At 38.5% G+C, this 22592-nt stretch overlaps 1 pseudogene; it reads right to left on the minus strand.

Annotated features, from left to right (window-relative positions):
* Nucleotides 1–915: 915 nt before the first annotated feature.
* Akr1b8-ps5 (aldo-keto reductase family 1, member B8, pseudogene 5) lies at nucleotides 916–1614 on the minus strand (annotated as a pseudogene).
* Between the last annotated feature and the right edge of the window lie 20978 nt (nucleotides 1615–22592).

Genomic DNA, 22592 nt, shown 5'->3' on the forward strand with positions numbered 1-22592 from the left:
CAGTACTCTTTGGCTTAGAATGTACTATTATACTTGCTAAGTTTTTCAGGAAATATTATGGAGATAATGAGTATTCATGTTTTGTGAATACTCATATTGCAAATGTTAATCAAACTTCCATATTAACTATGATGTTTTTAGCTTTATGATAGGCATTCTCTCTCAAGTCCAGGAAGTCATATTTATTTACATTTTAATATTTTTGTTAAGACAAGTTTTTTACGTTTGTTAATGTTATGATTTTATTATTGGTATACCCTCAAATGTTACCAGAGAACAGGACCCCCGTTGAAGGAATCAGAGAAAGAACTGGAAGAGCTTGAAGGGGCTCGAGACCCCATATGAACAACAATGCCAAGCAACCAGAGCTTCCAGGGACTAAGCCACTACCTAAAGACTATACATGGACTGACCCTGGACTCTGACCTCATAGGTAGCAATGAATATCCTAGTAAGAGCACCAGTGGAAGGGGAAGCCCTGGGTCCTGCCAAGACTGAACCCCCAGTGAACTAGACTATGGGGGGAGGGTGGCAATGGGGGGAGGATGGGGAGGGGGACACCCATAAAGAAGGGGAGGGGGAGGGATTAGGAGGATGTTGGCCCAGAAACCGGGAAAGGGAATAACACTCAAAATGTAAATAAGAAATATTCAAGTTAATAAAAAAATGTAAATTTTAAAAAATCCAATAAAAAAAATGTTACCAGAGTTCCTGGTTTTTGACAAAGAGTTGGTCAGATCAAGTTAGTGAATGAGATGTCCATTCACTTCTCCGAGTCACACTTGCTTGCAGCAGTCTGTTCCTGATTCAGTGTGGGGATTTAAGCATAGCCTTGCCTACAGCATGATGTCAGGCAGGCTGGGATTAAAACAGACTGCAGGAGTGAGGTATGCAACCTCATGAGCTGCTTCAGCTTCAATATTCTGCGTCATATGGATATTCTTCCATGTTTACTGTCTCAGGCAGCAGGCAGGCCCTCCAGTTTCTGTTGAAGCTAAGAACAGTAACCATCTACTCGTCACTCTACTGGAAATGAAAGACCTAAATGTTCTCATGTATAAACATTGGTATCACAGACTTCAGGATCACCACCACATTCCTCTGGATGTGGAACGGAATCAGAAACTGGGCTGAGGTGTTCTTGTGCTGTTTGGCAATCTCTTTTATTTTGGGGTCCTCTAATAGTGAAGGGTCCTCTGACTTGGCACATGGCCTGTGAGAGTAGACCAGGGGATTGTAGGCTGTGACTGTGATGCTTTTGGAGTGACTGGATCAGTTTTTCCGGGGTGAAGTAAGGGTGGCATTCAACCTGGTTGGTCACAGGCATATGTTTCACTCCAGGCTTGTTCAGAAGCCTTTCAATATGGAAGTGGTTGAAGTTAGAGACCCCCAGAGCTTTCACCAGCCCCTGGTTCACCATGTTCTCCCAGGCTTCCAAGAACATTGTTTTACTGGTGATGATATTGCCTTGATCATCTTTGGAGAATAACCCCTTTCTCTGCTGAAGTAAATAAGATAGAGGTACAAATAGTCCAGCTTCAGATCCGTGAGGGTCTTTGGAAAGGCTTTTTTTACTCTCACAAAGATTTTGGCAGCAACCATGGCAAACTTCATGGAGCTCAGTACCAAAGTCAAGATGCCTATTGTGGTTCTGGGCACCTGGAAGTCTCCCCCAAACCAAGTCAAAGGTGTGAAGGCAGCTATTGATACTAGGTATCACGATATGAACTGTGCATATGCATATTGCAATGAGAATGAAGTAGGAGAAGCCATACATACTAGAAGATCAAAAAGAAGGCTGTGAAGGGGGAGGATCTATTCATCATCAGCTTGTGGTCCACCTGCTTTAAGACAAGTATTTTTTTTCCTTTTTCATACTTTTATTGGATTTTTTTTAATATTTCAAATGTTATTTCTTTCCTGGTTTCTTCTCTGGAACCCCTATCACTTCCCCCCTCCCTCTGCTTCTATAGGGGTGCTCCCCCACCCAACCACCAACTCCCTTCCACCTCCCGTCCTGACATTCCCCTACACTGGGGTATTAAGTCTTCACAGGACCAAGAGCCTCTCCTCCCACTGATGCTCAACAAGGCTATCCTCAGCTTCATATGCAGCTGGGGCCATAGGTTGTGCCGTGTGTACTCTTTGGATGGTGGTTTTGTCCTTGGGAGATCTGGGGTGTCTGTTTGATATTCTTGTTCTTCCTATGAGGTTGCAAACCCCTTTAGCTTCTTCAGTCATTTCTCTAACTCCTCCATTTGATACCCCGTTCTCAGACCAATAACTGTGAGTATCTGCCTCTGTATTTGTCAAGCTCTGACAGAGCCTCTCAGGAGACAGCTATATCAGTTTTCTGTCAGCAAGCACTTTCTGGCATCAACAATAGTGTCTGGTTTTGGTGACTGTATGTGGGATGGATCTCCAGGTGTGGGAGTCTCTGGATGGCCTTTCTTTCAGTCTCTGCTCCACACTTTCCTCCAGTGAATATGTTGTTCCCCTTCTAAGAAGGACTAAAGCTTCAATACTTTGGTCTTCATTCATCTTAAGCTTCATACAGTCTATAAATTTTATCTTGGGTATTCTGAGCTTTGGGGCTAATATCCACTTATCAGTGAGTGCATATCATATGTGCTCTTTTGTGATTGGATCACCTCACTCGGGATGATATTTTCTCTCTTTTTTCTTAAAAGTGAATTATATTTTTTATTATTGGATAGTTTATGTATTTACATTTCAAATGTTATCCCCTTTCCCAGTTTACCCCTCCCCTATCCTCGTCCCCCTACTTCTATGAGGATGCTCCCCCCTCCCACCCACCCAATCCCACCTCAACAACCTGGCATTTTACCTACACTGGGGAAATGAGCCTATACAGGACCCAGGGCTTCTCCTACTGATGGTTGACAATGCCATCCTCTGCCACATATGCGACCGCAGCCTTGGCTCCCCCATGTGTATTCAACCCAGTCACTATTGATGAAGCCTAGAAGTGCTTTCTGACAGAAACCTCATATGGATGTTTCCTGAGAGGCTCTTCTAGAACCTTACTGATAAAGATTAAGATGCTTGCAGTTAAAAAAAAAGATGCTTGCAGTTAACCATCACACTGAGAACAGGGACCCCTATGGAGGAGTTAGAAAAGAAGTGACTCTTTTACTGAACTCCTCTAACAATACAATCATTGATTATCCTACTAATCCTTGCTTTCATAATAGAAATTCAAAAACAAGAAAAGGGCTTTTGGACTCCTTTACTTGTCTGAACAACAATTACTATGGAAATTAGTACCTTTACAAAGCATCATGATTTGTCCCATAGATGTGGTTCATCTAGCATTGTTGACATTACCCAAAACAAGTCAGAATTTGTCTATGAATAATCTTAAAAATGATCCACCTTTTTTCAATCAATAGTGACTCATCACTGTTTCCTAGAATTAGAAAAGTCTTCGCTATATAAAACACATTTACCAACTTCAGTAAGTCAACATCAGGATTTATCAAAATTCTCCATCATCAAAATTTTTAAAAATCTTTTACTTTTAGGTTCTATAAAAATAATGCACTAATCAACTGATACAACAACATCAGAGCTTCCCCATCTTCTAGTATGAAAACCACTTTTAGTTTTGGAGGAAGCTTTTTAATTCTTGCTTTTGTTTTCACAAAAAGCTCCCATTGCTAAATAAGGGGTGGTTTTTTCATGCCTTTTTTTTTTCAGACTTGTGTATTTTCGCTTGGTAAAATTGTTTTTTTATTGACAAAATGTTTATTGAAGACTCATTCTGTGCTATCATATGTTATAGCCATATATCTACATCATGTTATGGATATATCACATATGATATGATGAAATGTCATATAGACATTGGAATAGACTATGGAACTTGAGCCTAGTGAGATCAGAAGTCGAAATCTGAAGCTAGGATGTATGATCAGACCAAATGTTCTTAGCCTTGCCAAACTCAACACGCTGCTCTTAACAATGAAACAAATGAATGTCACTGTGTGAGGTAATTGAGATCTGTCTCAGTTTTTGTGTTTATTCAGAACACTTTCCTTGACTACATTAGGAAGTAAGTGTTTTTGCCGAACCAACTCTAATTTCTAGTTTAACTTTTTAAAAAAAGATAAATGTAAAATACCCTTTAATATGAAAGTTAAATTCTACACTATAGAAATTCCCCTAAAAGGCTTAAAATACCTTGTTAGGAAAAAAAATGCCACTCTCATCCTTGCTATATCTATATCTGGTTGTCTATGACCACCACAGATCCATTTCTATCTACCATTAACTGGTAACTAGCTGTGTGGAATTGTTCATAAGCTGCCTTTGGAAAGGTATTAAAATTACTTACCATGCTCTGCCAACAGTCTAACTTCTGCTCTGTGGCAGGCAGGGATTCATTTGTAATAGACTAATGGCAGAGGATGTTGGAATATCAAAAAATGTCTTCGAATGGTTTAGCCTTTCATGACCACTTTATGTAAATAAAATTAAACCACTAAAAAAAAAACAAGAAAAGAATTAAAGGCACTGAAGGGGATTGTAAACCCAAGAGGATTGTAAACCCATAGGAAGAACAACAATACCAAACCACCAGACCCCCTAGAACAACAATACCAAACAACCAGACCCCCTAGAGCTCCTGGGAATAAACCACAACCAAAGGATATTTTCTAGGTCCATCCATTTACCTAAGTATTTCATTAAGTCATTTTTTAATAGATGAGTATACTCCACTGTGTAAATGTACCACACTTTCTGTATCTATTCCTCTGTTGAAGGGCATCTGGGTTCTTTTCAGCTTCTAGATAATATAAATGAGGCTGCTATGAACATACTAGAGCATGTGTCTTTGTTATATATTGGAGCATCTTTTGGGTATGTGCCCAGGAATGCTATAGCTGAGTCCTCAGATAGTAATATGTCCAATTTTCTGTGGAACCTCAAGACTGATTTCCAGAGTAGTTGTACCAGCTTACAATCCCACCAACAATGGAGAGTGTTCCTCTTTCTCAATATCCTCACCAGTATCTGCTGTCACCTGAGTTTTTGAACTTAGACATTCTGACTGGTATGAGGTAGAATCTTGGGGTGGTTTTGATTTGCATTTCCCTGGTGATTAAGGATGTTGAACATTTCTTTATGTGCTTCTCAGCCATTTGATATTTCTCAGTAGATAATTCTTTGTTTAGCTTGGTACCCCATTTTTAATAGAGTTATTTGATTATCTGATGTCTAACTTCTTGAGTTCTTTGTATATATAGAATATTAGCTCTCTATCATATGTAGGTAAAGATCTTTACCATCTCTGTAGGTTGGTAAAGATCTTTCCCCAATCTGTTGGTTGCCGTTTTGTCCTAATGACAATGTCCTTTGCTTTACAGAAGCTTTACAATTTTGTGAGGTCCCATTTGTGTTTTGTTGATCTTAGAGCATAAGCATGTGGTTGTTGGGTATTGAATTCAGGATCTCTAGATCAGTCAGAGCTCTTTACCGCTGACCCATCTTCCCAGCCCCCTCAGACCTATCACAATTAAAACAGACTTGTCATCAGAGACTATGAAAACTAGAAGGTCCAGAGCAGATATCATGCAGACCTTAAGAGAACACAAATGCCAGCCTCGGCTACTATAGCCAGCAAAAGTCTCAATTAACATAGATGGACAAACCAAGATATTCCATGACAAAACCAAATTTAAACAATAACTTTCCACAAATTCAGCCCTACGAAGGACAATAGATGGAAAACTCCAACACAAGGAGGGAAACTATACCCTAGAAAAAGCACTAAAGTAATCCTCTTGCAACAAACCCAAAAGAAGATGGCCACACAAATATAATTCCACCTCTAACAACAAAAATAACAGGAAACAACAATCACTGTTCCTTAATATTGCTTAATATCAGTAGACTCAATTCCCCAATAAAAAGACATAGACTAACAGTCTGGATATATAAACAAGACCCAGCATTTTGCTGCATACAGGAAACACATCTCAGTGACAAAGAAAGACAATACCCAAGAGTAAAAGGCTGGGAAAGAATGTTCCAAGCAAATGGTCCCACAAAACAAGTTGGAGAAGGAATTTTGATAGCAAATAAACTGACTTTCAATCAAAAGTTATCAAAAAAGATAAGGAAGTACGCTTCATACACATAAAAGGAATTATCTATCAAGATGAACTCTTAATTCAGACCACCTATGCTCCAAATGCAAGGGCACCCACATTGATAAAGCCTAAAGCATACATTGCACCTCACACTATAATAGAGGAGACTTCAACATCCCATGCTCATCAATGGACAGATCATGGAAACAGAAACTAAACAGAGACACGGTGAAATTAATAGAAGTTATGAACTGAATACATTTAACAGATATCTATATAATATTTCATCCTAAAACAAAAAATATACCTTCTTCTCAGTACCCCATGGTACCTTCTCCAAAATTGACCATATAATTGGTACAAAACAGGCCTCAATAGATACAAGAAGATTGAAATAATTCCATGCATTCTATCAGATAACCATGGACTAAGGCTGGTTTTCAAAAACAACAGAAACAACAGAAAGCCTACAATTACATGAAAGCTGACCAACTCTCTACTCAGTGACAACTTGGTCAAGGAAGAAATAAAGGAAAATATTCAGACTTTTTAGAACTTAATGGAAATGAAGGTACAACATACAAAAAACTTATGGGATACACTGAAAGCACGGCTAAGAGGAAAACTCAAAGCTCTGAGTGCCTCCAAATAGAAACTGGAGAGGGTATACACTAGCAGCTAGACAACACTCCTAAAACCTCTACAACAAAAAGAAACAGACATACCCAAGAGGACTAGAAGGGAGGAAATAATCAAACTCCGTGCTGAAATACCAAGTAGAAACAAAAGGAATTATACAAAGAACCAGAAGCTGGTTGAGAAAATCAACAAGATAGATAAACCCATAGCCAGAATAACAAGGGGGCAGAGAGATAATATCCAAATTAACAAAATCAGAAATGAAAACAGAGACTTAACAACAGAAGCCTAGGTAATTCAATAAATTATCATACCCTACTGCAGAAGCCGTTACTCAACAAAACTGAAAAATCTGGATGAAATAGACAATTTTCTAGACAGGTACCAGGTACCAAAGTCGAATCAGGATTAGTTAAGAATCTAAACAGTCCCATAATTACTAAAGAAATAGATGAAGTAATTGAGAATCTCCCAACCAATTAAAGTCCAGGACCAGATGGATTTAGTGCAGAATTCTATCAGACCTTCAAAAAAGAACTAATACCTATACTGTGCAAACTATTCCACAAAATAGAAATAAAAGGGACACTACCCAATTAGTTCTTTGAATCCACAATTACATAACCACACAAAGACCCATCAAAGAATGAGAACTTCAGACCAATTAACCTAATGCATATTGATGTAACAATACTCAATAAAATTCTTGTAAACTGAATCCAAAAACACATCAAAACTATCATTCGCCATGATCAAGTAAGCTTTGTCCCAGAGATCCAAGGATGCATAAATATAGGGAAATCCATCAATGTAATTCATAATATGAACAAACATGATGAAAAACACACATGATCATCTCATTAGATGCTGAGAAAGCATTTGACAAAATTCCACAACCCTTCATGTTAAAAGTCATGGAAAGATCAGGAATTTAAGGCCAATACCTAAACATAGTAAAAGCAACATACAGCAAACCAGTAGCCAACATTAAACTAAATGGAGAGGAACTTGAAACAAACCCACTAAAATCAGATACTAGACAAGGCTGCCCACTCTCTCCCTACCTATTCAATATAGTACTTAAAGTCCTAGTAAGAGCAATCAGACAGCAAAAGGAGGTCAAAGGGATACAAATTGGAAAGGAAGAAGTCAAAATATCACTATTTGCAGATGATATGATAGTATACTTAAGTGTCCCCAAACGTAGCAGAGAATCTCCACAGCTGATTTCAGCAAATTAACTCAAACAAATCAGTAGCCTTCCTGGACCCAAAGGATAAGCAGGCTGAGAAAGAAATTAGGGAAATGACGTCCTTCACAGTAGCCAAATATAAAATACCTTGGTGTGACTCTACCCAAGCAAGTGAAAGATCTGTATGACAAGAACTTCAAGTCTCTGAAGTAAGAAACTGAGGAAGATCTTGGAAGATGGAAAGATCTCCCATGCTCATGGATTGGCAGGATTAATATAGTAAAAATGGACATTTTGCCAAAAGCAATCTATAGATCCAATGCAATCCCCATCAAAATTCCTACTCAATTCTTCATAGAGTTAGAAAGAGCAATTTGGAATAATAAAAAACTCAGGAAGTGAAAACTATTCTCAAAAATAAAAAGAATTTCTAGGGGAATCACCACCCCTGACCTCAAGCTATATTACAGAGCAATCATGGTAAAAACTACATGGTATGGGTACAAAGACAGACAGGTAGATGAATGGAATATATTTTAAGACCCACAAATGAACCCACATACCTATGATCTTGATCTTTGGCAAGGGAACTAAAACCATCCAATGGAAAAAATGACAGCATTTTCAACAAATGGTGCTGGTTCAACTGTAGATCAGCATGTAGAAGAATGCAAATTGACCCATTCTTATCTTTTTTCACAAAGGTCATTTCCAGGTGGATCAAAGACCTCCACATAAAACCAGATACACTGAAACTAATAGAAGAGAAAGTGGAGAAGAGCCTCAAACACATCGGCACAGGGGAAATTTCCTGAACAGAACGCCAATGGTTTATGCTTTATGAACAAGAATCTACAAGTGGGACCTCATAGAATTGCAAAGCTTCTGTAAGGCAAAGGACACTGTCAATAGGACAGTATTTAACCAACAGATTGGGAAAAGGTCTTCATCAGTCCTACATCCAATAGACATAGTTCTACACATACACCCAAAAGATGCTCCAATATATAACAAGTACCATAGCTGCCATTTTTATAACAGCCAGAGGTGGAAAGAACCCAGATGTCCTTCAACAGAGAAATGGATACAGAAAATGAGGCACATTTAACCAATGGAGTACTACTCAGATATTAAAAACAATGACTACATGAAATACTTAGGTAAATGGATGGAACTAGAAAATAGCATGCTAAGTGAAATAACCCAGTCACAAAAGAACACAAATGGTATGCACTCACTGATTAGTGGATAATAGCCCAAAAGCTTGGAATACCTAAGGAATAATTCAAAGATCATATGAAGCTCAAGAAGGAAGACCAAATGGGATGCTTCAGTTCTTCTTAGAAGGAGAACAAAATACTCACAGGAGGAAATACAGGGACAAAGAGTGGAACACAAACTGAAGAAAAGGTCATCCAGAGACTGCCCCACCTGGGAATCCATCCCATATGCAGCCTCCAAACCCAGTCACTAGTGCTGAAGCTAAGAAGTGCTTGCTGACAGGAGTCAGATATGAATGTCTCCTCAGAAACTCTGCCAGAGCCTTACTGATACAAATGAGGATGCTTGCAGCTCACTATTGGACTGAACAAGGGGACCCCAGTGAAAGAGTTAGAGAAAAGACTGAAGGAGCTGAAGGAATTTGCAAGTCCATAGTAAGAACAATATCAATCAACCAGACCCCATCAGAGCTCCCAGTGACTAAACCAACAATCAATGAGTACTCATGGAGGGACCCATTGCTCCTACCTCATATGTAGAAGAGTTTGTTATTGTCCAACATTAGTAGGAGGAAAAGCCCTTGGTCCTGTAAAGGCTCATTTCCCCCAGTGTAGGGTTATGCCAGGGCATTGAGGTGGGAGTGAGTGGGTGTGAGTGGAGCACTCTCATAGAAGCCCAGGGAAGAGGTATGGGAGACGGGAAAAGGGGATAACATTTGAAATATAAATACATAAAATATCCAAGAAAAATAAAATTAAAAAAAATAAAAATAGCTCTCTGCTCCCAGACCCCGTGAGAGAGAGACCCAACCGCCTGGTCAGGTGGGCACTCCTGAGGCTGCAGAGCGGAAGAGACCACCAACACTGCCCACCCCTGCCCACATCCCTGGCCCAAGAGGAATCTGTATAAGGCCTCTGGGCTCCCGTGGGGGAGGGCCCAGGAGCGGCAGGACCCTGCCTGAGACACCGCCGGAACCTGAAGGAAACAGACCGGATAAACAGTTCTCTGCACCCAAATCCCGTGGGAGGGAGAGCTAAACCTTCAGAGAGGCAGACAAGCCTGGGAAACCAGAAGAGACTGCTCTCTGCACACACATCTCAGACGCCAGAGGAAAAAGCCAAAGACCATCTGGAACCCTGGTGCACTGAAGCTCCCGGAAAGGGCAGCTCAGATCTTCCTGGTTGATGCCGCCACAGAGAGCCCGAGGGCAGCACCCCGCGAGCGAACTTGAGCCTCAGGACCACAGGTAAGACCAACTTTTCTGCTGCAAGTGACCTGCCTGGTGAACTCAAGACACAGGCCCACAGGAACAGCTGAAGACCTGTAGAAAGGAAAAACTACACGCCCAAAAGCAGAACACTCTGTCCCCATAACTGACTGAAAGAGAGGAAAAAGAGGAAAACAGGTCTACAGCACTCCTGACACACAGGCTTATAGGACAGTCTAGCCACTGTCAGAAATAGCAGAACAAAATAACACTAGAGATAATCTGATGGCGAGAGGCAAGCGCAGGAACCAAGCAACAGAAACCAAGACTACATGGCATCATCGGAGCCCAATTCTCCCACCAAAACAAACATGGAATATCCAAACACACCAGAAAAGAAAGATCTAGTTTCAAAATCATATTTGATCATGATGCTGGAGGACTTCGAGAAAGACATGAAGAACTCCCTTAGGGAAACACAGGAAAATATTAATAAACAAGTAGGAGCCTACAGAAAGGAATCGCAAAAATCCCTGAAAGAATTCCAGGAAAACATAAATAAACAAGTAGAAGCCCATAGAGAGGAGACACAAAAATCCCTGAAAGAATTCCAGGAAAACACAATCAAACAGTTGAAGGAATTAAAAATGGAAATAGAAGCAATCAAGAAAGAACACATGGAAACAACCCTGGATATAGAAAACCAAAAGAAGAAACGAGGAGCTGTAGATACAAGCTTCACAAACAGAGTACAAGAGATGGAAGAGAGAATCTCAGGAGCAGAAGATTCCATAGAAATCATTGACTCAACTGTCAAAGATAATGTAAAGCAGAAAAGGCTACTGGTCCAAAACATACAGGAAATCCAGGACTCAATGAGAAGATCAAACCTAAGGATAATAGGTATAGAAGAGAGTGAAGACTCCCAGCTCAAAGACCAGTAAATATCTTCAACAAAATCATAGAAGAAAATTTCTCTAACCTAAAAAAAGAGATACCCATAGGCATAAAAGAAGCCTACAGAACTCCAAATAGATTGGACCAGAAAAGAAACACCTCCTGTCAAATAATAGTCAAAACACCAAACGCACAAAATAAAGAAAGAATATTAAAAGCAGTAAATGAAAAAGGTCAAGTAACATATAAAGGCAGACCTATCAGAATCACACCAGACTTCTCGCCAGAAACTATGAAGGCCAGAAGATCCTGGACTGATGTCATACAGACCCTAAGAGAACACAAATGCCAGCCCAGGTTACTGTATCCTGCAAAACTCTCAATTAACATAGATGGAGAAACCAAGATATCCCATGACAAAACCAAATTTACACAATATCTTTCTACAAATCCAGCACTACAAAGGATAATAAATGGTAAAGCCCAACATAAGGAGGCAAGCTATACCCTAGAAGAAGCAAGAAACTAATCGTCTTGGCAACAAAACAAAGAGAATGAAAGCACACAAACATAACCTCACATCCAAATATGAATATAACGGGAAGCAATAATCACTATTCCTTAATATCTCTCAACATCAATGGCCTCAACTCCCCAATAAAAAGACATAGATTATCAAACTGGATACGCAACGAGGACCCTGCATTCTGCTGCCTACAGGAAACACACCTCAGAGACAAAGACAGACACTACCTCAGAGTGAAAGGCTGGAAAACAAATTTCCAAGCAAATGATCAGCAGAAGCAACCTGGAGTAGCCATTCTAATATCAAATAAAATCAATTTTCAACTAGAAGTCATCAAAAAAGATAAGGAAGGATACTTCATATTCATCAAAGGAAAAATCCACCAAGATGAACTCTCAATCCTAAATATCTATGCCCCAAATACAAGGGCACCTACATACGTAAAAGAAACCTTACTAAAGCTCAAAACACACATTGCACCTCACACAATAATAGTGGGAGATTTCAACACCCCACTCTCATCAATGGACAGATCATGGAAACAGAAATTAAACAGTGATGTCGACAGACTAAGAGAAGTCATGAGCCAAATGGACTTAACGGATATTTATAGAACATTCTATCCTAAAGCAAAAGGATATACCTTCTTCTCAGCTCCTCATGGTACTTTCTCCAAAATTGACCACATAATTGGTCAAAAAACGGGCCTCAACAGGTACAGAAAGATAGAAATAATCCCATGCGTGCTATTGGACCACCACTGCCTAAAACTGGTCTTCAATAACAATAAGGGAAGAATGCCCACATATACGTGGAAATTGAACAATGCTCTACTCAATGATAACCTGGTCAAGGAAGAAATAAAGAAATTAAAAACTTTTTAGAATTTAATGAAAATGAAGGTACAACATACCCAAACTTATGGGACACAATGAAAGCTGTGCTAAGAGGAAAACTCATAGCGCTGAGTGCCTGCAGAAAGAAACAGGAAAGAGCATATGTCAGCAGCTTGACAGCACACCTAAAAGCTCTAGAACAAAAAGAAGCAAATACACCCAGGAGGAGTAGAAGGCAGGAAATAATCAAACTCAGAGCTGAAATCAACCAAGTAGAAACAAAAAGGAACATAGAAAGAATCAACAGAACCAAAAGTTGGTTCTTTGAGAAAATCAACAAGATAGATAAACCCTTAGCCAGACTAATGAGAGGACACAGAGAGTGCGTCCAAATTAACAAAATCAGAAATGAAAAGGGAGACATAAGTACAGATTCAGAGGAAATTCAAAAAATCATCAGATCTTACTATAAAAACCTATATTCAACAAAACTTGAAAATCTTCAGGAAATGGACAATTTCCTAGACAGACACCAGGTATCGAAGTTAAATCAGGAACAAATAAACCAGTTAAAGAACCCCATAACTCCTAAGGAAATAGAAGCAGTCATTAAAGGTCTCCCAACCAAAAAGAGCCCAGGTCCAGACGGGTTTAGTGCAGAATTCTATCAAACCTTCATAGAAGACCTCATACCAATATTATCCAAACTATTCCACAAAATTGAAACAGATGGAGCCCTACCGAATTCCTTCTACGAAGCCACAATTACTCTTATACCTAAACCACACAAAGACACAACAAAGAAAGAGAACTTCAGACCAATTTCCCTTATGAATATCGACACAAAAATACTCAATAAAAATCTGGCAAACCGAATCCAAGAGCACATCAAAACAATCATCCACCATGACCAAGTAGGCTTCATCCCAGGCATGCAGGGATGGCTTAATATACGGAAAACCATCAACGTGATCCATTATATAAACAAACTGAAAGAACAGAACCACATGATCATTTCATTAGGTGCTGAGAAAGCATTTGACAAAATTCAACACCCCTTCATGATAAAAGTCCTGGAAAGAATAGGAATTCAAGGTCCATACCTAAAACATAGTAAAAGCCATATACAGCAAACCAGTTGCTAACATTAAACTAAATTGAGAGAAACTTGAAGCAATCCCACTAAAATCAGGGACTAGACAAGGCTGCCCACTCTCTCCCTACTTATTCAATATAGTTCTTGAAGTTCTAGCCAGAGCAATCAGACAACAAAAGGAGATCAAGGGGATACAGATCGGAAAAGAAGATGTCAAAATATCACTATTTGCAGATGACATGATAGTATATTTAAGTGATCCCAAAAGTTCCACCAGAGAACTACTAAAGCTGATAAACAACTTCAGCAAAGTGGCTGGGTATAAAATTAACTCAAATAAATCAGTTGCCTTCCTCTATACAAAAGAGAAACAAGCCGAGAAAGAAATTAGGGAAACGACACCCTTCATAATAGACCCAAATAATATAAAGTACCTCGGTGTGACTTTAACCAAGCAAGTAAAAGATCTGTACAATAAGAACTTCAAGACACTGAGGAAAGAAATTGAAGAAGACCTCAGAAGATGGAAAGATGTCCCATGCTCATGGATTGGCAGGATTAATATAGTAAAAATGGCCATTTTTCCAAAAGCAATCTACAGATTCAATGCAATCCCCATCAAAATACCAATCCAATTCTTCAAAGAGTTAGACAGAACAATTTGCAAATTCATCTGGAATAACAAAAAACCCAGGATAGCTAAAGCTATCCTCAACAATAAAAGGACTTCAGGGGGAATCACTATCCCTGAACTCAAGCAGTATTACAGAGCAATAGTGATAAAAACTGCATGGTATTGGTACAGAGACAGACAGATAGACCAATGGAATAGAATTGAAGACCCAGAAATGAACCCACACACCTATGGTCACTTGATTTTTGACAAAGGAGCCAAAACCATCCAATGGGAAAAAGATAGCATTTTCAGCAAATGGTGCTGGTTCAACTGGAGGTCAACATGTAGAAAAATGCAGATCGATCCATGCTTATCACCCTGTACAAAGCTTAAGTCCAAGTGGATCAAGGACCTCCACATCAAACCAGACACACTCAAACTAACAGAAGAAAAACTAGGGAAGCATCTGGAACACATGGGCACTGGAAAAAAATTCCTGAACAAAACACCAATGGCTTACGCTCTAAGATCAAGAATCGACAAATGGGATCTCATAAAACTGCAAAGCTTCTGTAAGGCAAAGAACACTGTGGTTAGGACAAAACGGCAACCAACAGATTGGGAAAAGATCTTTACCAATCCTACAACAGATAGAGGCCTTATATCCAAAGTATACAAAGAACTCAAGAAGTTAGACCGCAGGGAAACAAATAACCCTATTAAAAAATGGGGTTCAGAGCTAAACAAAGAATTCACAGCTGAGGAATGCCGAATGGCTGAGAAACACCTAAAGAGATGTTCAACATCTTTAGTCATAAGGGAAATGCAAATCAAAACAACCCTGAGATTTCACCTCACACCAGTGAGAATGGCTAAGATCCAAAACTCAGGTGACAGCAGATGCTGGTGAGGATGTGGACAAAGAGGAACACTCTTCCATTGTTGTTGGGATTGCAGACTGGTACAACCATTCTGGAAATCAGTCTGGAGGTTCCTCAGAAAATTGGACATTTAACTGCCTGAAGATCCAGCTATACCTCTCTTGGGCATATACCCAAAAGATGCCTCAACATATGAAAGAGACACGTGCTCCACTATGTTCATTGCAGCCCTATTTATAATAGCCAGAATTGGAAACAACCCAGATGCCCTTCAACAGATGAATGGATACAGAAATTGTGGTACATCTACACAATGGAATATTACTCAGCTATCAAAAACAACGAGTTTATGAAATTCCTAGGCATGGTTGGAACTGGAAAATATCATCCTGAGTGAGCTAACCCAATCACAGAAAGACATACATGGTATGCACTCATTGATAAGTGGCTATTAGCCCAAATGCTTGAATTACCCTAGATCCCTAGAACAAACGAAACTCAAGACGGATGATCAAAATGTGAATGCTTCACTCCTTCTTTAAATGAGGAAAAAGAATACCCTTGGCAGGGAAGGGAGAGGCAAAGATTAAAACAGAGACTGAAGGAACACCCATTCAGAGCCTGCCCCACATGTGGCCCATACATATACAGCCACCCAATTAGACAAGATGGATGAAGCAAAGAAGTGCAGACCGACAGGAGCCGGATGTAGATCGCTCCTGAGAGACACAGCCAGAATACAGCAAATACAGAGGCGAATGTCAAAAGCAAACCACTGAACTGAGAATAGGTCCCCCGTTGAAGGAATCAGAGAAAGAACTGGAAGAGCTTGAAGGGGCTCGAGACCCCATATGTACAACAATTTCAAGCAACCAGAGCTTCCAGGGACTAAGCCACTACCTAAAGACTATACATGGACTGACCCTGGACTCTGACCCCATAGGTAGCAATGAATATCCTAGTAAGAGCACCAGTGGAAGGGGAAGCCCTGGGTCCTGCTAAGACTGAACCCCCAGTGAACTAGACTATGGGGGGAGGGCGGCAATGGGGGGAGGGTTGGGAGGGGAACACCCATGAGGAAGGGGAGGTGGGAGCGGGGAGGGGGGATGTTTGCCCGGAAACCGGGAAAGGGAATAACACTCGAAATGTATATAAGAAATACTCAAGTTAATAAAAAAATTAAAAATAAAAAAAGAAATACTCAAGTCAATAAATATATATATATATATAAATAAAAATAAAAGAATGGATTGATTTGCATTCTTCTACATGGGACAGCTAGTTGAACCATCACCATTTGTTGAAAATGCTGTCCTTTTCCCACTGGCTGGTTTTACCTCTTTTGTTAAAGACCAAGTGACCATAAGTATGTGGGTTCATTTCTGAATCTTCAATTCTACTCCATTGATCTACCTGCCAAAATTATTTAGAATTCAATATTCTCCTTCATTCAAGTGATAAATTATAAATTTATAGTTTATAGAAAATTATAATTTAGTTACACTGTTTTTAGTGTGAATTAAGTTTGCATTCCTAAAATTAGTTCTTAGGCTTAATTGCTATTCTATAGTGTTTTATGTTTTCTCCTTAAAGATTTAAGATGTTTGCATTTGGGGGGTGTAGAGATGGCTCATCCACTAAAGACACTCGCTGGCTGCTCTTCCAGAGGAACTGGATTTGATTCCCAGCATCCACATGGCAGCTTACAATGATGGGTACCTTCATTCTCATGGGATCCAAAGGTATCTTCTGGCTTCTGCAGGTACCAAGAAAGCATGTAGTAAACAGACACGCATATAAGCAAAACACCTATGCACTTATAACAAATCATTGCTCAATAAATACATATTTAGAAAGATCTTATGTTTTTATGGATGTGGTATTTGTCAATAATAAATCTGAAGGCCTGTGGCTTAGGAAAGAAATAGGAGGTGGGGCATCAGGAGGCATAAAGGATTCTAGGTAGAACAGGCATGGCAGCTTCACCCATGAAGATGTGACAAGATGGTTGCATGGTACCTGAGCACAGGTAACCAGCAACATGACAGAATGTAGATGAGAATAAATGGGCTAATTTAGTTATGATCTAATGGAGAGAAGCTTAGTCATATGGCCAAAGTATTTGAAAACATATTCTGAGTCTGAGTCTTATTTCTGGGAGCATGGGGCTGAGGAGAATCAGACTTAACTTCTACATTCAGGACATTTACATTTATACTCATAATAATGTTAACTCATAATGTCATATTTGAATATCAGTGTTATGTGAACATGGTAAGAGACATTCAAATTTTTCAAATCTTTTATTTTCCTCTAAGACAATTTGAGTAGAAAATATATTTTTGTTTTTAAGACTAATAGAACTAACATGGGAAAGGACATTTGTTTATTGCTTTTGACGGTATAGATATTCCAATTGCGTTTTTAATATTTTATACCCATCAACACATTTAGATTATTTTTGCATTTATATTTGGAAACATATTTGAATATAAAATAACTTTGCTGTAACACACTGAAAAATAAAAACATGCAGCTAGCATATTAACATAGCTATGTAATTTCTAGAATAAGGAAGAATTCCCTATGGTGGCACACATGAAAATCTTTTTTTTTTTGTTCATCTATTTAACGGCTTCCATTGTTTTGTTTTTAAGTTCAGAAAGATGCTAAGTTCTGTTTTAGATACCTCTTTCTCCAGGTACAACATGCTCTATTGTATTCTTAGCTCTTCTGAACTATATTACTCTTTTTTCTTCCCTGATCTGTCACTGCCTTCTAATCTGCATATTCCAAACTTCCTCCATATTTCTGGAAAAATTTTATCATTATAGTGTAATCCACCCACCCATTTTTCCAGTACTAGAAGCCACTGCTTCTCAAATTTGAATGTGACTGTGTCATCCTGGACATATTAAAATGCAGGTCCTAATTTAGAGGAAATGGTACTTACTCAAGATGGTACATATCTAACAACTCCCAGATGCTGCCATTGGTCTTTAGGCTACACTCTGGGTAGCTTGGGCTATAAATTATTTTGACAAATAATTGAAAGGAGCCTAAGGGATCATTTTATTCAATTTTCTCTACGAAGAGTTCAACAAACCAATGCATCAGTGTTAAAAGCCACATCACTTAGTGAAGATTATTCCAGATTGTATTTGTTAGATCAGATTGCTTTCTCCGAGGCTTTCTTTTAGGTTTTTGTAGATAAAGTTAGTGAAATTACAACTCATTTAAATAATAGGCTATTAATTTGTTAACTGCAGCTATATAGTATGTATCCCAATGAAGTGAATACTTTCGTTGGAGTAAATATCTACAAAGAAAGCAGTAAGCTTCATTAATATTGTTGGAATTGATGGGTTTTCATAGTTTTTAAAGGATAGATTGTATTCCATGATAGATGGAATATTCTCCTTGACTCGTCCATCCTTGTGATCATAAATATTATAATTCAAATGATATCAGTGAAGATTTTTCATTGTGTAAAGTGCTTCATGCGCAAGCATGAAGTCCTGAGTACCTATAAATAAACCAAGTATAGCACTATACATCTGAAGCCAAAGCTCTTGGGGGTTGGAGGACAGAGTCAAACAGATACCAAAATTTCATTGACCAGCCAGTCTAGCAAAAGCAATCAGCTCTTTTTTATTTTTGAGATAATTTGAGCATATTGATTGAAGATGGATAGTACCATTGACTACGAGCCATGTATACTTGAGTTTACAGATAGGTAGTGGTGAAAGGCACCATTGCCTCAATCTTAGGCAGTTTTTATATTAATTTTAAAATGTCTGGGTCAGGAAGCTTTCCCTGAGCTGTTTACCCACCCACAACAGATCGACAGTCCAGTTTAGATTGAGTTCTTATGAGATAAGATAATGGGGTGTCTTTGTTCCTGGTTTATCTATAAATGGTACAGTGCTAACAAATAGAAGAGGCTACATAAATATTCACTAAACAGGTAAGGTTAATTCTAGAAATTTTTTTCTTGTTCCTGAGTCGGGAGCTTTCTTCTCTCTTTCATAATTACAGCAATTCCAGAAGAGACTTTCATGACTTTTCCCTCTATACTTTGATATGTATGTAACTCCTTAAGACAATTCTAAAACTCAGGAATATTTTATCTTAAAGGTTCTTAAATCATCTCTCTAAGATGTAAACATTAAGGGAGTACTGCTCTATATTTCTGCTACTCCATGGATAGAACCTGGGCACATTTCTGTGATCTATAAACCACTTGTTTCTCTTTTAGATAGGAAAAGCATAATTAATGGTGGTAGCTTAAAATGGCTGCCTCAGTTACCAATTAAACTTTGGATGAACTATGAGAGAACATGTAGCAAAGGGTATTGTCAAGTTCTCTTACTCCCTGTAAGAGAGTTACTGTTAATCTGAAAAATATGGATGTAATGAATTGTAACTGCTTGACTGTGGAGAATGGGAGGGATTTCCTGTTGTTGTATTCTATTGTCTGATTTCTGTAGTCTGGCTCAATGCTTGCTCAGTAATAAATTTGTTTTCCTTTCTAAATCATTTCATGAAGAAGCTTTTCACATTGAACCTGTTTTTAATTTTTCCCAACAAAAAGAGAGAAAAGAGGCAAAGAGAAAATATAAGAAGTCAGCAAATGAAAGAAGACAGGGCAAGGTACAACTGGTTTTCTTTGTTACAATAGTTTTAGCAATGGGCAGTATATTCCAGGGAGTGAATGGAAGGCTTGCATCCTCAAACTAGTGAATATTTTTCCCTCTGCAAAACGGCATAGTCAACTTCAACCACACTTATTTGGACTCTATGTCATGAGGAAAGTCACAGAAGCATCCATTGCACTATGTTTTACAGCTTATAGGATGCTGTCTGTCATCAGTTTATAACACGGCTCAGTGTTAGCATTGAAATGTATTGTAAAGCAAGAAATTATCATCTTGATACAATACCCATTCTACGCAAGTTGCATCGTCTAATATATGCTGAAACTTCTGGGGATTTTGCTTTGTATTTTGGGGGAAGAGTTATTGCCTGTTGGAGGAAAAAGAAATTTATTTAGCCGAATTATGTATACTCAGAAGTAGAACATAAGTATTTAATGCTTTCCTTCAATTTTCTTATATGGGGGGGGTTACTACTAGATCATAAGAAGAGAAATGAGAATGAGAACCTTCAGGCCTGGAGCTATTTTTAATGGAGAAAGATAATTTTACAATTTGTCTTTCTGCAAATTTACATTGCAGAAAAATAAAATGTAAAATTATTTGCATTAAAATATTTCAATGAATAAAGTAACCACAGTAATAGGCTCTGAACTGATAAAACATTTTTAAACAGTCTCATCTTCTAAAATGTGCTTGACTTAATAGCAATAATCATATTTTCTTTTTCTTTTCTTTTTGTTTGTTTAGATAATCTTACTCTCTAATAAGGACTAGTTGGAAAGTCATGATGTAGCATAAGCTGACCTCAAACTCACAGCAATCATCCTATCTCCACCTAAGTAGTGTTGGCATTAAAGGCACAGACCGTAATTTCTGGACTTAAGTTTCCTTTACTTCTTTTGCATGGCTAAACAGCTACTACATGACTTACTTTTTCTCTACTTTGGAGATTTTCTTTCCTTTTATTTGATTTGTTTAGCCCAAAGCTTGCCCTGGGGAAATATTGTAACTACCTTTGTTAGGGAACTCTTCCTGTGGAAAAAAAAAACGTCATGGAGAATAAATACCACAGTGTCAGTTTATGGACGTTAAGACAATTCTCACTGGAACCCAGAGCTTTGGCCCTAAATTAAGAATTATATTATATGTAGTTATTGAGCTTTGCAGCTGTGTAATTTCTTACAAGACATTTTTGTATTAGTGTTTCTCAATCTTCCCCAAATTGTAATTTCCCTGATAGTAATTATCTTATAATAGTTGCTAAAAAACATAATCCTTGGACCTCACTTCAGGATAACAAATTTGAACTACATTGGAAAGGCTGAGAAAATTGTTTGCAGTGAGGCGGACAAAGGGAAAGGGACATCATTTTCTTTAACAGGGTGACTATTGTATAAAGTAGTATTGTTTATAGCATGTAAAAGTGTATTATTCAATCACTGAAAAGAAAGTTTAAAGAAACAGTCCAGGAGGCGGGCCTAGTCTAAGTTCTAAAGACACCCTAGGTATTTTCAATTGCAAGTGATGCCAGGAAGCAGCTCTTGATCTTTGGGAAGTCGCTAAGCTTCATAGGGCCCACTTCAATCATCTATCATCCTACTTCACAGAGTTATTTTGAGCATTAAATAAGTTAGATTACATAAAATGCTTTCAATATTTCTGGCACATAGTGAGTGTGATGTGTCAGCTGTTATTAATATCTTTAGGTACAGAGATGGGAAGATTTCAAAGAAAAGTTAGGTGAAAAGAAATAAGTGTGTAGGGTATGACAACTTTGAGGTTTTAGAAACTATATTTGTGGGAACAACTGCAAGCAAATAGCAGGTAAGATGCACTTGTACCGACAGTGTGTAAGTTAAAAGGAAAGGAGACTGAGGAACCAAGGCACATGAGTGAAGGAACTTTTCATTGCTTTTGTATATGCTTCCTTCTACACTAGTTAATTTTCACAATGAGCATATACCCACAAAATTGTGTTGTAATTAAAAATTAGATGAAGAGTGATATCATGAGGGTAACTGAATGTAGGTGCTTTGCATGCTTTATTCTACAAAAGGAACCACAATGAGGGCAAAATGTATGCTATCCAATTGTACTGTTTGAGAGAGAATGCCAGAGTGGAGTGGGAATGTGGCAGAGATGCTGTAGCCTTGAAAGGCGACAGTGAGGTAAAGAACTTCTACCTTCCTGTCTTTGTTGATGAGCTTAATTCAAAATTAGGAGGGAGTTTCAGTATGTCAGAGTTTCCACTAACACTATCTAACTTGAACTAGTTTGGAGATGCCAACAGCACGTTTGAGCCCTGAGAAGTTTCTGGAGCTGCCATGGAAGAGACACTTGTACATTATGCCAGAGTCAGAAGCAGAACATTGAGAAACATAATTATATCTTTATGTGGTGGCCAGATTTATGTCAATTTGATACAAACTGTAGTCAGCTGAGAGAAGAAAATGTCAACTGAGAAAGTAACTCCAGAATATCAGGCTGTGTCCCAGCTTTAGAATCTTTTCTTTACTTCTTTTGTCTTCTTTTCATTTCTTTTCTTTATTTCATTCATTTTGAGAAAGGGTTTCTCTGTAGCCTTTCCTGTCCTTGACTTGCTATGTAGACTAGGAATGTCCTCTAACTCATAGAGACCTATCTGCCTCTGCCTCCCGATTGCTGAAATTAAAGGCCAGGCTAGAACATTTTTTGTAATAAGTAATTG

The sequence above is a fragment of the Rattus norvegicus genome, chromosome X, assembly GCF_021556685.1.
Source record: "Rattus norvegicus strain SHRSP/BbbUtx chromosome X, alternate assembly SHRSP_T2T, whole genome shotgun sequence".
Lineage (NCBI taxonomy): Eukaryota > Metazoa > Chordata > Mammalia > Rodentia > Muridae > Rattus > Rattus norvegicus.